Here is a 16,744-nt window from a genome sequence, read left to right as displayed (position 1 = left end):
TGAGGTGTTGCCTTCACCGCCATCACTAGACGAGTAGTGCCACGCGCCGTGCGCTCGTGCGTTCAAGCCCGACTCGACACCGCACCCACCTTCAAGGTGGTGGACTTGCGACCAAACATCGACAAGCTTGAAATCTTTGCGACGTCGTCCTTTGAAGACCCGCAACGCCGCTCTCGTAATGTCGACTCCACCGGCTCCTCTCTGATATTCGCCTTTCTCCCGTATATCGCGCAAAAATTTTTGACATCTCTGCCGCATCGGTCCCAATGATCGCGGAGCATCTTCACGTATGGGAACGGTATTCTTCGGCCTTCGTGCGTTGTAAACTTCAGTGACTTTTAGCCAAAAACACTTGTGGGTTTGTTGATTCCCGACGACAGATCGTACGAGACGCCGATCCAAGCGCCGACAGAGCCAACGTCTCGGCTTGGTCATGATGGATGACGGCTGCCTCCCAGCCTTCCTCCACTTCCTCCTCTTCCTCCTCTTACTTCTCGCATTGACGCGAGCCGAGGCTCGATCTTGCCGGAGCCGAGCCTCCACCAATTGGCTCGCGGCAACCGCGTTCAGCGCAGAAATTCTCCGGAATTTGGGATAATCCGGCGATTGCCCGACTCGGGGGGGGGACGATAGTGCATCCACATCAAAATGTGGTGTTTGGTACGCGCGGTGGTCGAGCCTGGGTGCCCGGCGACGAACCGGAGTACCCAAACAGTGTACATGCTCGCCCAATCGTCGAACGAGTTCAAGTCGAACCACGGAGCGCCGCCTACTGGAGCCGGCCATTGGAGTTTCCATCGCGACATTTTTTCAAACAATTTGAGAGTAGTGTTTGTGTGTAAAATGGTGAATGGAGTATATTTATAGAAGAATAAAAGAAAAAAATTTAAAAATTCGACGTTTTGTTCCCAACGGTCATTTGACGTTTGAATTTTTTTTTTTTTATTAAATTCAATTTTTCGAATTTATAAAAAAAATTATTAGGTCATAATTACGACGCCACTCGCGGCCGGCGAGTGGGCGTCACGTATCCCAAGCGCAGCCACGTGTCGCGCGACGAGATGTCTCGTCTCGTCCGAGACGAGACGAGCCTCGACCTGCTCGATCCTGCTCTGCCTCGCGAGACGAGACCGAACCTCATCGAGTCAGCGATGATGCTCTTAGGCAAACCGACCCCAACATGTTCATAACACAGCATAAAACTATATTTTGTCTAAAAGTGATACATCCTCAACATAAAAAACATTAACAAGAGGATGAATTCGCCAATTAGAACAAGTCACCGCCTACTATACACTTTTAGATAGCAAAACAGAAAACGTACATATAGACGATCCAAAAGTGCCAATCTCGACCAAAAACATTCATAGAGACAATCCAAAGAGGCTAGTCTCTGCCGAAAACATACATGGAGTCACGGAGATAAGACTCTAAAGTGACCAATCCCCCCACATGAAACATATACAAGGCCGACCCAAATTCAAAATGGTCAATCAGCACAAAAAACATACAAAAACAATCCAAAATGTTCTATTCCTACCGAAAACATAGATAGAAACGACTCTAAAGTGATCAAATCTCCACATATAAACAATATGTATGTGTATAACAAATTAATTTGAAAAAAAAAGCAAAAGCAAAAAAGAGAAAAATCAAAAAAAAAAAAAGAGAGAGAATGCTTGATGTTAACGCAGTGTGTCGATCATGTAGGTCCATAATTAAAGCTTGAAGATGGATCATCTTCACAGATTAACACGTCAATTTTCCACAGCCAATCGAAAATCCTAATTATTTCATTTCACTTCAAAATGGATAAATCTCTCCCAATCATCTTCATCCATAAAATGATTAAAATCTCATCTCTCCGCAGCTCACCTCAGCCATCGCTTAATTGATTCAATTCCTTTCTCATTTTCATGAATTGATTCTCCGATTAATGGCGGACGCGGCGAGATCGGCGGGGACCGTGAAGTGGTTCAGCGGCCAGAAAGGCTTCGGATTCCCGCCGGACGCCGGCGGCGACGATCTCTTCGTGCACCAGACCGAGATCCGATCCGAGGGTTTCGCACGCTGCGCGAGGGCCAGCGGGTGGAATTCGCCGTCGATTGCCGCGACGACGGCCGGAGAAAAGCCGTCGACGTCGCGATCGTCGCTAGGGATCTGAAATCCGGGGGCCGCGGACGCGGCAGAGGGAGAGGTAGGTTCGGTGATGGAGGGGGTGCTATAACTGCGGGAGGATCGGCCACTTGGCTAGGGATTGCTATGGCGACGGCGGCGGTGGAGGTGGAGAATCTGGAGATGGTGGTTACCGTGGCTATGGACGCGGCGGCGACGATGGGGGAGGAGATAGTGGTTATCGTGGCTATGGACGCCGGGGGGAGGCAGAGGTGGCGATGGGGGAGATGGTGGTTACCGTGGCTACGGACGCGGCGGTAGCGGAAGAGGTCGCGGCGGCGGTGGTGGAAGAGAGTGTTACAATTGTGGCGAAGAAGGGCACTTTGCGAGGGATTGCCAAAGTTGATTTTGTTGCAATTTTACTTTGAATTTGGGTGGAAACTTACATAAATCTTTCATTTGATTTCGATTTTAATAATTTCTTGTTGTACGGTTATACCAATGTATTTTTTTATCTCCAATTTCTGATTATGTATTCAACTTGTATCAAATTATTGATTTAATACAATTTTACAACCAATCAAATTCCTGAGTCTCTGACATAGTTAACATCTTACTTACATCACACTATCAAATTATTGATTACATTGGTAAACATCTTACTAACATGACACGATGAACAACCGATGAATATTGACGTCTTACTTAAGTAACACCATGAAACTACTAATTTGGTACTATGATTTTATAACCATCAAAATTCTAGAGTCTCGATTATTGACAATTTACTTATGTGACATTAACGTCAATGAAAATGAAGTAATATTGGAACATAGAAACCGACTTACTAAATGATTTCATTTGCTAGGTAGCTTGAGAATTAATCTAGCAAAATCACACAAAAATAATACACTCTCTCTTATACATGTATATGCAACAAGAAACAAATTTACATCTTAGAAATGTGAATAACAAATATATAAATATGTAAGCTATATTCTTTATCTTGACCAGAGATATTCTGGGATGAGATGAAAGAAAAAGCTGCAGTAGACATAGATACATTGCTACCATGTGAAACATTTGCATCTGGAAACACCATAACGTCACTAAGCGCCCGGATTCCGGTGCAACAGATGACTCGACGAACCTTCGGCCGTAGAATCGCAAAAAGTTGAGCGCTTCGATCTCGACGGCGCCCAACGGTGTTTTTCCTCGAGCATACCAACCACGCTCTCATGGACGGCCCGAGCCCCGGCTCCTCCCGAACACAACACAACGCCACACGCACCAATTTCTCCACGTCCCTGGCTCGTCACTCTACCAACTAATCTCGGTCGACTAGCTCCGAATACCTCCCTTGCTCGTGCATCTCTAATGCGTAGAGTGGGAAGTAAACGAACTCGCATGGTGCGGTTCCTTGGGAGGAGTTGTCCTCGCGAGGCATGGCTCTCGCCCTCGCATACAATTTTTCCTCCCGCTAACAATTTCTAGTAGCACCATTCCGTAACTATACACATCGCCTTGTCTCGAGACTGTGGAGCTCGTAAGCCACTCCGGCGCCAGTAGCCCCGAGTGCCTCTATGGTCGTGAAGAGACCGGAGTCTTCACGACCGAGACTTAGCAAGGCCAAAATCGATAGCTCGCTCGATTTTGGTCGTGCAGAGCATGTTCTCCGGCTTCACGTCGCAATGAATGATCTTGTGCTCACACCACGGCAAGTAGGCGAGCCCCGCGCGGCCCCGAGCGCGATCTCAACCCGCTCTCCCACTCGAGAGGCGGGCCATTCCCTGATCAGGTCTTATCGAGCGAGCCGCGGTTCATATACTTCGTACACCAAGAGCCATTGCCTCCTTTGAGTGCAATAGCCTCTCAATTTCACCAAATTGAGATGATGAATGCTTCCAATCACACCAATCTCAGTGCAAAAGTCACTCTTACCTCTCACTCCCAAATTAGTAATCTCTTCACAGCAACAAGTGATTTGTCTTTAAGCATGCCTTTGTATACCGTTCCAAACCCACCGGTTCCACCTTCGTCTTGAAATTCTCCGTTGCTCGTTCAATCTCCTCGTAGTCGAACCTCGGGTAGATCAGGATTGAGAATTCGAGATCATCGAACGACATGGACTTCGAATAGGTCTTCGAATTGTTCACGAAGTCGACCTCGATTCGGCTATACTTTCTACACGTAAGAATGCCAATAACAAACAAAACAAAGAGTCCACTAGAGGAGTAGCACCACCGCAACTAAAGGTAGCCCTCTTCATGGTCCGAACCACCAAAACCTGGGTGCGGATCGCACAACAACCTTGACGCACCCCACGCGGCTGCTCGTGGCCCTCATCATCATTGATCCGACCGCACCTTCAAGCCCGTAACACGAACCGGACGAATTTTCAAAGAAGAATCCCAAGCAAGAACAATCTTCCGAACAGAGGTTTTTACAATGACACATCCACCCCATAATTTCGAGGCGACGAACTCGTTCGCAAAGTAGTCTACACCGTGGCCGAGCTGCAAGTAGTTTGAATTCGAAGAATTTGAACCTCCGCAGACTGCCCGGGCCCTTGTGAAACATGTAACGAGTAAGCACCGTCGATGGAACGCAAAAGGTCGAATTATTTGGAGTTGCTCGAGTGCAGGGCATGTGCAAGATCGTCCGTGCATGCCCCATGCTACACAATCCGCTCGTCCCACGACTACCGGACACGACACTTTTCAATGCATGACGAAATCCTTCTTCCGAGTTGCTCCTGAGTAGCCAAGATGGAGAACCGGCCGATCGGGTCAATCCTCGGCTAGTCTCGGCCGTTGTCCGTGAGATCTAGCCGACCACAACGGAAGATCCGTCGTGGTCGATGCAGCTCCCGACTGGTTCATCTCCATGAACCCGACCATCGCAAAGGAGTTCACATACACCGACACGTCCATCGACATCTTCCAATACGTCGATTCCTCCACCTGCAAGACGGCGTCGAATCCGCTCAGACAGTTTGTATCCGCCGTCGATAGATCGTCGCCGATATAGAACTCGAGAGAGTTGTCCCTATATGCAACCTCTGTCCCATCACAACCGTGTCTCCGGGAGAATCTGAAGCTCTCCCACGAGACGCGTTGAATTGGTCAAGGACCATGAGGTTTCCGGCCGTCAACCGTGGCAAAGATCGGGGATTTGAAGGCCGGAGTGGACCACTTGACGCTCCCATGTTCGCCGGCCACGCAAGGCCGCCTCGTAAGATCATGCTCCCGACTGACACGGCGCGTCGTGGTTGGCGGACCAGGTGACAACGTTGGACGCGGCGGGATGACGAGAGAGAACCGGAGCTGCTGAGCCCCGGGCTGAACATGGCGGCCTTGAACGTTCCATTCCGGGAGACGAGGAACGCACGGAGGAGTCGATGAATTTGAGATGTGTGGCTGTGAAATTTGGATATATGAACTCCGGGAAGAGAGGCGGATGCAAGAGAGAGATGGAGAGAGAGAAGAAGGAAGATGAGAGAGATCCATCATAATGAATGAACACAAGAATCAAAATCAAGAAGATCATAACTCAACTCATCTGTCTCCATCACAGAGTTGACTTATGGATTAGTTTTTCATTCTGTATCTTATAAAATCGGTTTTAGTATTAATTTCAAGAAATGTGAAAGAGAAAGATGAAGTGAATAGAAGCATAAAATAGAGGGATTTCGGGAGGAGTGACGCAAACGTGGTGTAAATTAATCAAGAAAAGCTGCAACATGTCAACGGTAAGAGGGATGGGGAGTGTTAATTAGTTTAGTATTTATTGCAGCCGCCTGTCCAATAATGGGATGGTGACTTTGAACTGTATGTACTTCTCTTGTGTGAGAGACAGAGAGACAGAGAGAGAAGCATAAAAAGATGAGATTTTTGGTCTAAACTAACAGAGAGTGCAAGATTAAAAAATCCCGGATCGTTCAGACAAAGCATCAAACAGCTTAGAGGGCGTGATACCTGTCTTGTTGTTGTGTGACTGTTTACCAAACTGAATAATGGAATGAGAAATTTATTTGAATATTGGAGTATATACCATGAATAGAACAAAGATGCTCTGCATTGCATCATACTACTGGGATTAGTGAGATACTGAGATTAATGAAACAATGCAAAAGTCTGAGATAGAAGATCTTGTGTGGTGGACTGGTGGGAGCTATTGTACGGAAAATGGGGAAAAAATGTACTGCATCAATGTGCAATTTCTTTACTAATTTACATATAATTCACATATGTTAATAGGTTTAGATTTTCAACAAACTCTTTTCAACATTTTAAACTAAGGAATTTGAAAAAATTACAAGACAATAACTTGACATTTTATATAATTTATTACTCTCAATAGCTTATAATGTTATAAATTATAATATAGTACTCCCTCCGTGTCGCCAAAAAGTAGTTAATATGGTAACAGTTGTCGTGTCAAACCACAAGTATCATAAAAATGGGATTACCGGGGTGTGGTGTATCACTGAATAGAGGCTAGAGCTAATGTTTAGAGCATCCGCAATGGTGCTTAGTACAAAGAATAGCCGCGAATAAAGCCAAACCATTCTCTCCCCGGCGACGTCGCAACACTAAAAATCTACTCGCCACATCGCATTTAAAGCCAGCCATATAGGCTAGCCGCAATAAAAATAATTCAAAATATACTACATTGACTAATTAAAATTACGATTAAAATACTCTTAATTAAATTTACTTAGACATATATTGAAAGTTCATTAATTTTATTTAAATAATCAAAAAAAGTACATTAACTAAAAATCATAAAAATAACATAATAAAAAAATCGAGCTTCCACACACGAGCCACCTTGAATCATATAAATAATACAAATTAACCGTGAAATTCTGTAGATAGCTAAAATCGTTTATATAGTTTTTCAAAAATTAAAAAAAGAATTAAATTTTTTTTAAAAAAAAGAATTAAAAAAATTAAAAAAAGAATTAAAAAAAACAAAATTCGCGCGATCGATCGCCGATCGGGCTTCTACATGATAAGCCGATCGGCCGGCCGAGCGTAGCGGCAAATCAGCCTCGATCGGCTCGCCGATTTCATCGCTCGACTCAATGGTTCGCTACGTGGCCGCCAATAGACGACGGCTAGCCGGTCATAGCCGTCCATTGCGGATGCTATTAATGGGAAGTTGAGAATATTCTTCTTCACTACATTGGAGCCACCATAAAGGACTTCAAAGAATAGATCAAAGGGCAACTTGGTCATAAAGACGGTCATCAAGAAATGGTAAGAGATTCGTCAAGGAAATAATGTCGTCATAGTGGTTTTATTGCATTAAAAATTATACTCCCTCCAGTCTAAGATATGCTTGTATTCCTTTTGGTGTCCTACTATAAGTGACCTATTTCCATTTTTAGCAAAAGTCAACTCTCTTACTTTATTCTCCACCTACTTTATTCTCTCTTCTCTCCTCTACTTCTCCCTCTCTCATACTTTACTCTCTCCACTTTAACTTATTTAAATACCATCCTTAAACCCTGCTCAAAAGAAGTAGGTCATTTTATCTTGGGATGGAGGAAGTAAAAAAAGGCATATTCGAATGAAATAGTAATTCCACAAAACCTACAAGTTGAAGAGAAATGGTAAAGTGCTTAAAGAATCTAAAACTACCTAACAATGATGGTTGAAATTTATAACATTTCCTTTCAAGTACATGTTTTCATTACTAATTTACTATGAATTAGATTATGAATGTTTATAGTATAGGGAACAAGGTAATGTGCATTTAAACACAAGAATAGCCTTTGGGAAGGTGGGTTTTAGATTTTTTTTAAAAAATAATTAATAATGGTTTTAACCCAAAGATGACTTGAACACTTGGTGTTCGATCCGATGGATGCAGGAGAAGCATCTTATTAACGAACGTGGTTCATTGTCTTTGGATAGTTAGGGGTATGACATTTATAGTAAATAAGTATGTTAATATGTCTTAAATCGTATTGTTTGCCGCTAGCCAAACAGGGTCCCGACGCTATGCTATGTTTCGTTTTGGGTCCTAATTGTTATATTGGCCTAGCCCGTCTCGCGTGCCTATTTATATAGAAGCGTAACACATGAATCGAATCCGAAAACAATCAATACAATTTGTTCTAATTTTCTGCCGTGGACGTAGTCAATACAACGTTGGTGAATCACGTGTCTCTTTACGTTTCTATTTGTCTCGATTACACAATTACTCTATTATGTCACAATAAAGTACTACTCCTCTCGTTCCACTTTAGGAGTCCCTGTGAGTTCGCACGGGTTTTAAGAAATACAAAGTAAAGTTGGTGAAAAAAATAGTGGAATGTGAGTCCTACTTTTATATATTAGTTTTATAATAAAATGAGTGAAAAGGGTTAGTGGAATGTGGACCTATTACCAATTATGGAATATTTCAACCGAATTCTAAAGTGGACACCCAAAATTAGTAAAACCTATTCTAAAGTGTGGATATGAGTAGTACGCAATCAAGTTGGAATGATCCAAAATGATAAAAAAAAGCTTATCAAAGTTAGGACAAAGGGAGTATTCAAAAGGAGAGACATGGTTTGGGAAGGTAACCATCTAGAGACAACATTTTCTAGAGGAATGTCGAAACGGTTTGAGATTACGTGAGCTTAAAGAAGACAGATGTCCAAAGCCAAGACAAAACAGTTAGTTATTACGTTTCAATGTCTTCAAATTTCATCAAGATTGCTCTCTATAAATAACCAACAATATCACTATGAAATTTCATATCTTCATAGCATATTTTCTCTGCGTTTATTTAGCTCTTCTCCTCTCGTTGTTATAATTAATTAAATCAGGTGCATGCCTACAAATATATATTCATGTTAATTATTTTTCTTATTTGCCTTTTATCTCTTTCCTTCATGAAATCGGGTGCATGCCTACATATTAGTACGTTTCAATGTCTCCAAATTTGATCAAGATTGCTCTCTATAAATACCAACAATATCACTATTGAATTTCATCTCTTCATTGTATATATAAATAAGGTGCATGCCTACTATATTCATGACTTTTTTCTTATTTTCTTTTCCACTCTTTCCTTATTTTTGTGCTAGCTTGATTTCGTCTTGGTAAAGAGGGATAGACGTAGAATATTGTTTGAATGATCGAATTTGAAATTTTGAGATAATAATTTTCTTTTCTTTTTTGTGATGATAGGAGTTTTTGCATAACGATTCACATAAAATACTCGATGATTCGACTATGCTATATGAATAACAAGTAATTTTTTAGCTTAGTAGGAGCATTAGCTCTTTGTTAGATCAATGTGTGTCTGCTAATGCTCATAAATTATTTAAGCACATACAAATGGAAATGGAAAAGGGAAAGAAAAAAAAATGTGTTTTATAGTATTCGTGAAATGCTAACCAAGTGACTTGTTTCTAGGCAATCGAAGCAAATTTAGGGCAAACATGAAACCTACAATTATTGCATTGGCCACCATTTTCCTCGTCCTAACCACCGCATTTGGGACAAGGACGTCCATGGGTCGGGCTTTTGCGACTCCAAGTGCGCTGTTCGATGCTCAAAGGCTGGGCGACAAGACCGTTGCCTCAAGTATTGTGGGATATGTTGCAGAAGTGTAATTGGACCTTCGGGAACTTATGGAAACAAAGACGAGTGCCCTTGTTATAGGGACATAAAGAACTCTAAGGGCAATCCTAAGTGCCCTTAACTTATTAATATATGGAGTATTAGAAAATTTCAATATAAATGTTGAATGGTGGTAATTATAGGCCTATTAGTGCCTAAATTATGCATAAGAATAAGTTTTTGCATTTCAAGACATTTAAATAAAATTCTCTATAAGTAATTGGTATTTATTTATTAGAGCATTTTCAGAAATGGGATGTATGAGTTACTTTGAATTCATACGATATTTGAGATTTGAACTTTCACCATATGCGGGTGTTACTCATACCAACAATATGCTATCTTTTTCTATATTATCTATCTTATAAAAACTTCACAATTAAGTTATATCAGTACAATAACAACAACTTAAGAATCTTTGTTGAGAAAAATGGATAAAAGCAGTGATATAAAATTTATAAAATTAGTAATATCAATGATAAAGATTTTAAAAATAAACTAAATTAATAAAAGAAAAAAAATATTAATAATACTAATTCAAATTAAATTAGAACACGAGTGCATGTTTGATAAAGTAGATAAACTGTTTGATAAAGTAGATAACGCCACCTATAAATGAAATTATATAAATAAAAATACCATCCCTGGATCAATTTAATCAATCTCTTTATACATAACCAAAAGCAAAAATATTAATGAGTCATCCGGCCCGTATCCGGTGGGGTCAAATAGCTAACGGGTCGGATCTAAATCCATTTTCACAGCTTCAGCTGCTGAAGAACCAATCTCTAATTCTCACTCTCCCAATCCTTAAACCCTAATAATCCCCACTCTTCTTCGTTCATCAATTTCAGGTACTAATTGAAATGCAATTCTTTCACAAAATTGTTCAATTGATTCCATTTTTGATTTGTTGGACTTAAAAAATTTGTCCATGTGCAGGGAAAATGAGACTCCTTCGAAGCGCCCTGCGGTCTGCCAACGCCGCCTTGTCTCATCAATCCCAGACCCCTCGTGTTGTTCGAGCGTTTTCTGCTAACGCGTCTCCTCGTAAACATTTCTCAGCTTAAATGTGCTTTTGTCGATTTGATTTCTTGCTAGCGTTGTTAATTGTTGGTTGTGGAAATTGTGCTGTATTTGATGATTTCATTGGAAAATTAGAGCAGCTTGAAACTCAGTAGGATAATAGAATAAGAAGATCAAAATAAATTAAGAAAGGAACATGATTTCTGCTTTTAGTATTGTATAGAATGTCTGACACTGTGCCTCTTCTATGATTTGTTTTCATTATTCCAATATAGGTGTTGAATTGATTGGTTTTTGTGAATCTGTTGATTATTGTTTTTGTAAGTTTGATTTGTAATGCTTTAACAGTTAATGATGATTGGAGTGGATCAAACTGGTTTGGTTCATTTGGGGATTCTCAGCAAGACAATTCGGGTGATGGGAATGCGTCTAGTATGGCCGCCTTTACAAGAAGCTTGAGAATGCTGAGAGGAAACATGATAGATTTGGGTTGCAAGGAGGTTTTGGTGACAGTATGAATTCATTGGCTGACGGGATGGAATATAAATTAAAGCAAGCGGCTTCCTACTTTGAGTTTGATCCACTCGAGTGACTAGAGATGATTATACTTTCAGGCCTGATGTTAATTTCCAGAGTGGGATGTCTTATGATACCAAGGTATAAACTGTAAAGTGTGACCTGGTTGGTGCTATAGTTTGTATTTTGTAGTTCATACTTGTGTTTGATTGTCTGAACTACTATATACTTTTATGACAACTAGTATTTGTGACATCGCCCTCTAGTAATCCTGTCAGAGTTAAATCCTATTTCTGAAGACTGCATATTGTAAACAAGGTTAATGCAGCAATGCCTTTTTATTCTCCGGATCTACTTTTTAGTTCAATTGCATTATTGTTTCCATGGGTATATATAGATTTGTATACTTTTTGTAATTATAGGATTGTATACTATATCTTTTGTTATTGAAGTTAGTTCCAGCAATCATCTGCCTCGTTTGAAACAGTCTGACCTGCATATCTTGAGTTACTGATTCTTCCTCAGTTTATGACGCAGTTTTGCTTTAATAGCTTGCCTTTGTAATCTACAGGATCTTGATTTGAGAAAGCCTGGAGTCGCAAGCCTACCAAAAGGATGGAGTTTGAAACAACGACTGAGGAAGTATTGCGAGAAGCTGATTTCAGGGTAAGTATATGTGCATCTGTCTAACAGTACCTTTATTTAAAGGCATAGTTCTCTGTTCAATTTATGTTGCATTATGGCATTTAGGAGATTCATTCTTCTAAAACTTTAAATACAAGTATAAACATTTTCAATAAAAGTATCTTGGCATATAAGAGTTGATATTGATTTAACTTTGATTATCTTCTGCAAATCCAATTGGCTCCACTTCTCAAAGTATGCATATGGATCACCCTTTTCATCTTTTCAAAAAATATTCGCCTTTTGCTGTTAATAACCCGAAGCATTTTCCTGAGCATTATGCTCTAAACATTCTTTGGTACCGTCTTAATGTATTTGTAAAAAGCCTTGAAGAGCTGATTCTGTACATAAAAAACAGTTCTGTTAATTTAGATTATACCATCCAAATTTTTTAACCAAATGAGATTATTGCAATTGGCCATTCCTCAACTTTGAATATTGCTTAATTATGAGTTGTGCGACTGTGCAAACAGAAATTGCTGATACTCTTGTTACATTTTGTGTGAAAAAGTCGCTTGAACTTTCTTACTCACTGCTTGCTTGATTTCTCGGCAGAACGTGAAATTCCTTGCAAAGTTCATCACCGAAGCTGGTATTATCAACAAGAGGAGCAAGGTAAGAAACTGTAACACCACTCAACGATCCTGTGCTGTTAAATGACACGTGCTAGTTCTTAGTTGATGATTGTGTGTTGAGCAGACTGGAATCAGTGCTAAGGCTCAGAGGAAAGTTGCTCGTGAGATCAAGACGCTCGCGCATTTGGATTGATGCCTTTCACCACAATGGGAACAAAACAGTTCAGGTCGGGGATACAATGGAAGACATGGACCGTGATTTCGAAGTCGAGTCCACGTACGATCATAATTTTGTCGAGGAGGGGGCAGATGCCTGAAGCCTTCCCTGCTGCTATCACTGGTCCTTTTTTTGGGAGAACAGCGACTTTCTCAACAGCCCTTGCTTTTGGCAGAGATGATCAGTTGCTTGAGATTACAATGTTGTTCCTTTTGTATGAAACTCTCTTACAAAAATTTCAAGCATTAGTTGTTACAGCAGACTAGCTTTTGTAAGCATTTACCAGCAACAAACCTAGTTGATGAACTACTTTGTCTAGTTTCTGTGCTGTAATTCTTGAAATTCTTTTGGGAAATAATTTGTGAGATTGAAATATTCATTTCTAATTTTTTATATTTTTGAATAACTAGCAGACCTAAGGAAAGGATAAGAGTGGTTTTCATAACTATACTTTTACCAAACAAAATTTCCAATTTGAAACTAAAGAATGAAACATCTGATTTTGATTTAACCAAAAGACCCCAATCAGTGTCCATGGTAATATCTCCAATACAACGAAGTAATGAAGTACTCTTATGTTTGACATATTGAAGATACAAATGGGATTAGATCAGTAAATACAGACATTAAGATAAATAGATCAGATGTTCAGAATTATACAAATCCCTCCATTTTCACCAATCAGTTCCCAATCCTCTCGAGATGAAGAGCTGGTCAATGTACTTAACGACTAGAGCTGCCGAGGCTACGAAGTTCTGCATCTGTATTCTTGCTGAAGTTTCTGAAAGAAGAAAAATACTTTAGGACATTTTGAAAAGATAAAAGTCATGCAATTGGGAATTATATCGAAATAATTGGTTCTTTCATGTTCATGATTGTTAGCCGAATGGCTTATGTCGGCTGATCAGTCAACTTAGGATTCTTGCGTGTGCTCTGGATGCGTGAGAAGACAAATGTATGTTCTTTGCTAACATATGAATTAATGAAATAAGAGATCTGTAGAAACGTAAAACTCACCATCTTCGTTCAGTTTGTTTAACAGCTGTGCCTTTGTCGGAAGGGCGTACATTCCTGCAGCTACAGCTTTTCTAATGGCCCATCCATGATATGGAGCAAAGACTTGTGAGTAAGCTTTTGAAGCTGGATCCTTTAGGGAATTTCCCTATAGACATCAAGGTTTGAAGCATTACAAGATGAGTCATTGCACTACGCAGAGATCAATGAGAAACCAACAGTATCGTTAAACTAAAGGATTGCTTTCTAAAATAACAAGCTGTGAGGTTCTGATCATTGTTAAAACACTTGAAATTCACAATATGTACGGATAGACACTGAGATACAAGGGATCATTGGGATCACAAATCCATAACCCAAGAGTCCAAGACACATACATGCTACATCACAATTTTTATGCTTGATGCAAAAATATTGCATTTTATGGTTCACGTTCAGATGCAGTTCATTCATGCAGAATTGTGATTCCGGTGTTTCAGTGTGATTCTAATGCAATGTAGCTCGTTTACTAAATCTCTTATAGAGTGTGAATATTTGAGCAGCTGATTATAGTAGGCTTCTATCTAAGACTGCTAGATACATGATCCAAAAATGATCCACAAATATGAGAATGATCACATAGAAAACACAGCACAAACACCATGAACCAACTACTGACAGGAAGAGGACATACTGTATAGAAATGATGTGCTCAAACAAAACCTTGACCATGTCAATTCCACGCTTCACTTCAAAAGATTCCTCGTGTGGCTCCCTGGCTTCCCCACACAATCGGATTTAACATCATCATCCATCATCAGCGGCAGCACAGAAATTGATTTTGATGCCCCCGCAAGATCATTCACCTTAAACGAATTGTACAAGGAAATATCAGGCAACCACATTGAACAATGGCAATCAAACCATATCAATCACATGTCACCTCTCATATATCACAAAGCTTCAAGGAGTTGTACAAGAAAATACATACTTAGGATGCAAGATAGATCAAACCATGCATTTGTAACGAACTAGAACTACACATGATTATCGTGCACACGGAGCTATATCCTGCACTATGACATGACCATAATTGCAAAACACACCAACACATATACTGTTACAGATAATGGCACAAATCAAACAGCTAACAAAAAATATTCAGACTCACTAAACAGAGAAAAATTAGGCATTCAACATTAACAATTCACTTGAAATTCCAGTAAAATCACATTAATGTGTTGATCGAAATTCATCAATCAATCACAATCAATTCACCAATCAAATTATGAACACAATAACACTAACAATCAGGCAAATACGACTAGTCAGATTTCCACAAACAAAATCACAATTATAAAAAACAAAACAGATCGTTCGATTTTCAATCTCACCCCAACAAACTGAAGCATAAAACAACAGCTAAATTAAATAAAATTTGAATTACTTTGGCGACATAATCGAGCTCGGCGAACTTGAAAGCGATGCCGAGACAACGGAAGAGAGGAGAGACGAGAGAGCAGGCGTTGGAGAAGGGGAGAGTTCGAGGCGGGCTTCTTCTCCTTCGGGGGAAATTGATCTAATCTGATGCTCAATTCCTTGAAGGCCTCCGCCATCTTCTTCAGAGGTTTATCTTCGTCCATTGTTTGATCGGCGGAAGGTGGAAGAGAGGGCGGCGGAGGTGGACGGTACGGCGTCGGTTTGATGCACTTCTGATTTCTAGAGATTTCTCATAACTATTTATTTATTTTTTAGAAAATTGAAAGCATTAACTAAAATATTAAATTAACCAATTATAATTGACAATTTTTTTCTTCATTAAACCTTCCATAAAATTAAATATTACTCCATATCCCTTCCTTAACATGGTGAGAGAAGCAAGGAATAAAGTTGATAGAATTGAAAGTGGAAAAGTAAACAATTATTTTACTACTTTACTGTATTTGATACTACATGATTAAATGGAGTATTTGATTTTGTTATAAGACGGGGAGAGTAGAATCGAATAAAGTTGAAAGAATTGAAAGTGGAATAGTAAACAATTACTACTGCTATTTTATTTTTACTGCTGCTACAGGATAAATGGATTATTTGATTTTGTTTACATTTTCAGTGTTTTAACGAAAACTAGTATCACCCACGTAATCAGCGATCCATTTTCTTTGATTTTAACTTATTTTATATGTAAAATAATTTTATAAATTTACACGATCCATTTTCTTTTATTTAAACTTATTTTATAATGTAAAATAATTTTATAAATTCATAAAAATATTATTGTATGAAATCTGAAATCATAAATATATAAAATAAAAAATAATTATTAAAAAATATAAAATCAAACAAAAAAGAAAAAAAAATAACACACAAATATATTGATTGGTGATATTGGCAAAAATATACATACATATTATTATTAACATTATGATAGTTTAATAAATTATTTATATCTATTTTATGATTAGTCAACAATATCAATAACTTAATAAAATGTAAATTTAAATGAAAGATATTTGAAGTGTATTGGCGTGGTCCATTGTGAATTATTTTCTTTTATATAATAATTATAGGTATAATTTTATAATTCAATCACTATTCACTATTAATATAACGATAATTCACGATTATGACTAAAAAATTGAAATAATTTTTTTTGCATTCAATTTGACCTTCCATTCGATTTGACTTCCAAATTGGCCGTTTGAGCATTGGGAGATATCCCTCCATAACTATAGAGTATAGACTCATTCCCATAAATCTCTCCATTTTCTGTAATTGTCATGTCTAGACCTGTATTTCCAAGAGAATTCATTATTCCCCTTCCCCACGATATACTACAATTATTTGTGTCATGAATTTCGCTCCCTCCAAGCCAATGAAATCAATCCCACCCATCTACATAATGATTTAAATTGGTACTCGGATGGTAAATGCCGTTATATTTTTGGCAAGACTTCAACTTCAATGCGTAAAATAACATATTTTCTAGATAT

At 39.2% G+C, this 16,744-nt stretch overlaps 3 pseudogenes; 2 read left to right on the top strand and 1 right to left on the bottom strand.

Annotated features, from left to right (window-relative positions):
• The first annotated feature begins 1,815 nt into the window (after window positions 1-1,815).
• On the top strand, window positions 1,816-2,700 carry LOC125200154 (annotated as a pseudogene).
• A 7,757-nt stretch (window positions 2,701-10,457) lies between these two features.
• Window positions 10,458-13,018, top strand: LOC125200156 (annotated as a pseudogene).
• Window positions 13,019-13,239: 221 nt separating this feature from the next.
• LOC125200148 lies at window positions 13,240-15,494 on the bottom strand (annotated as a pseudogene).
• Window positions 15,495-16,744: the final 1,250 nt, after the last annotated feature.

Source organism: Salvia hispanica, unplaced genomic scaffold, assembly GCF_023119035.1.
Source record: "Salvia hispanica cultivar TCC Black 2014 unplaced genomic scaffold, UniMelb_Shisp_WGS_1.0 HiC_scaffold_827, whole genome shotgun sequence".
Lineage (NCBI taxonomy): Eukaryota > Viridiplantae > Streptophyta > Magnoliopsida > Lamiales > Lamiaceae > Salvia > Salvia hispanica.
The sequence above is the reverse complement of the archived record's forward strand: the minus strand, read 5'-3'. Positions and strand labels throughout refer to the sequence as shown.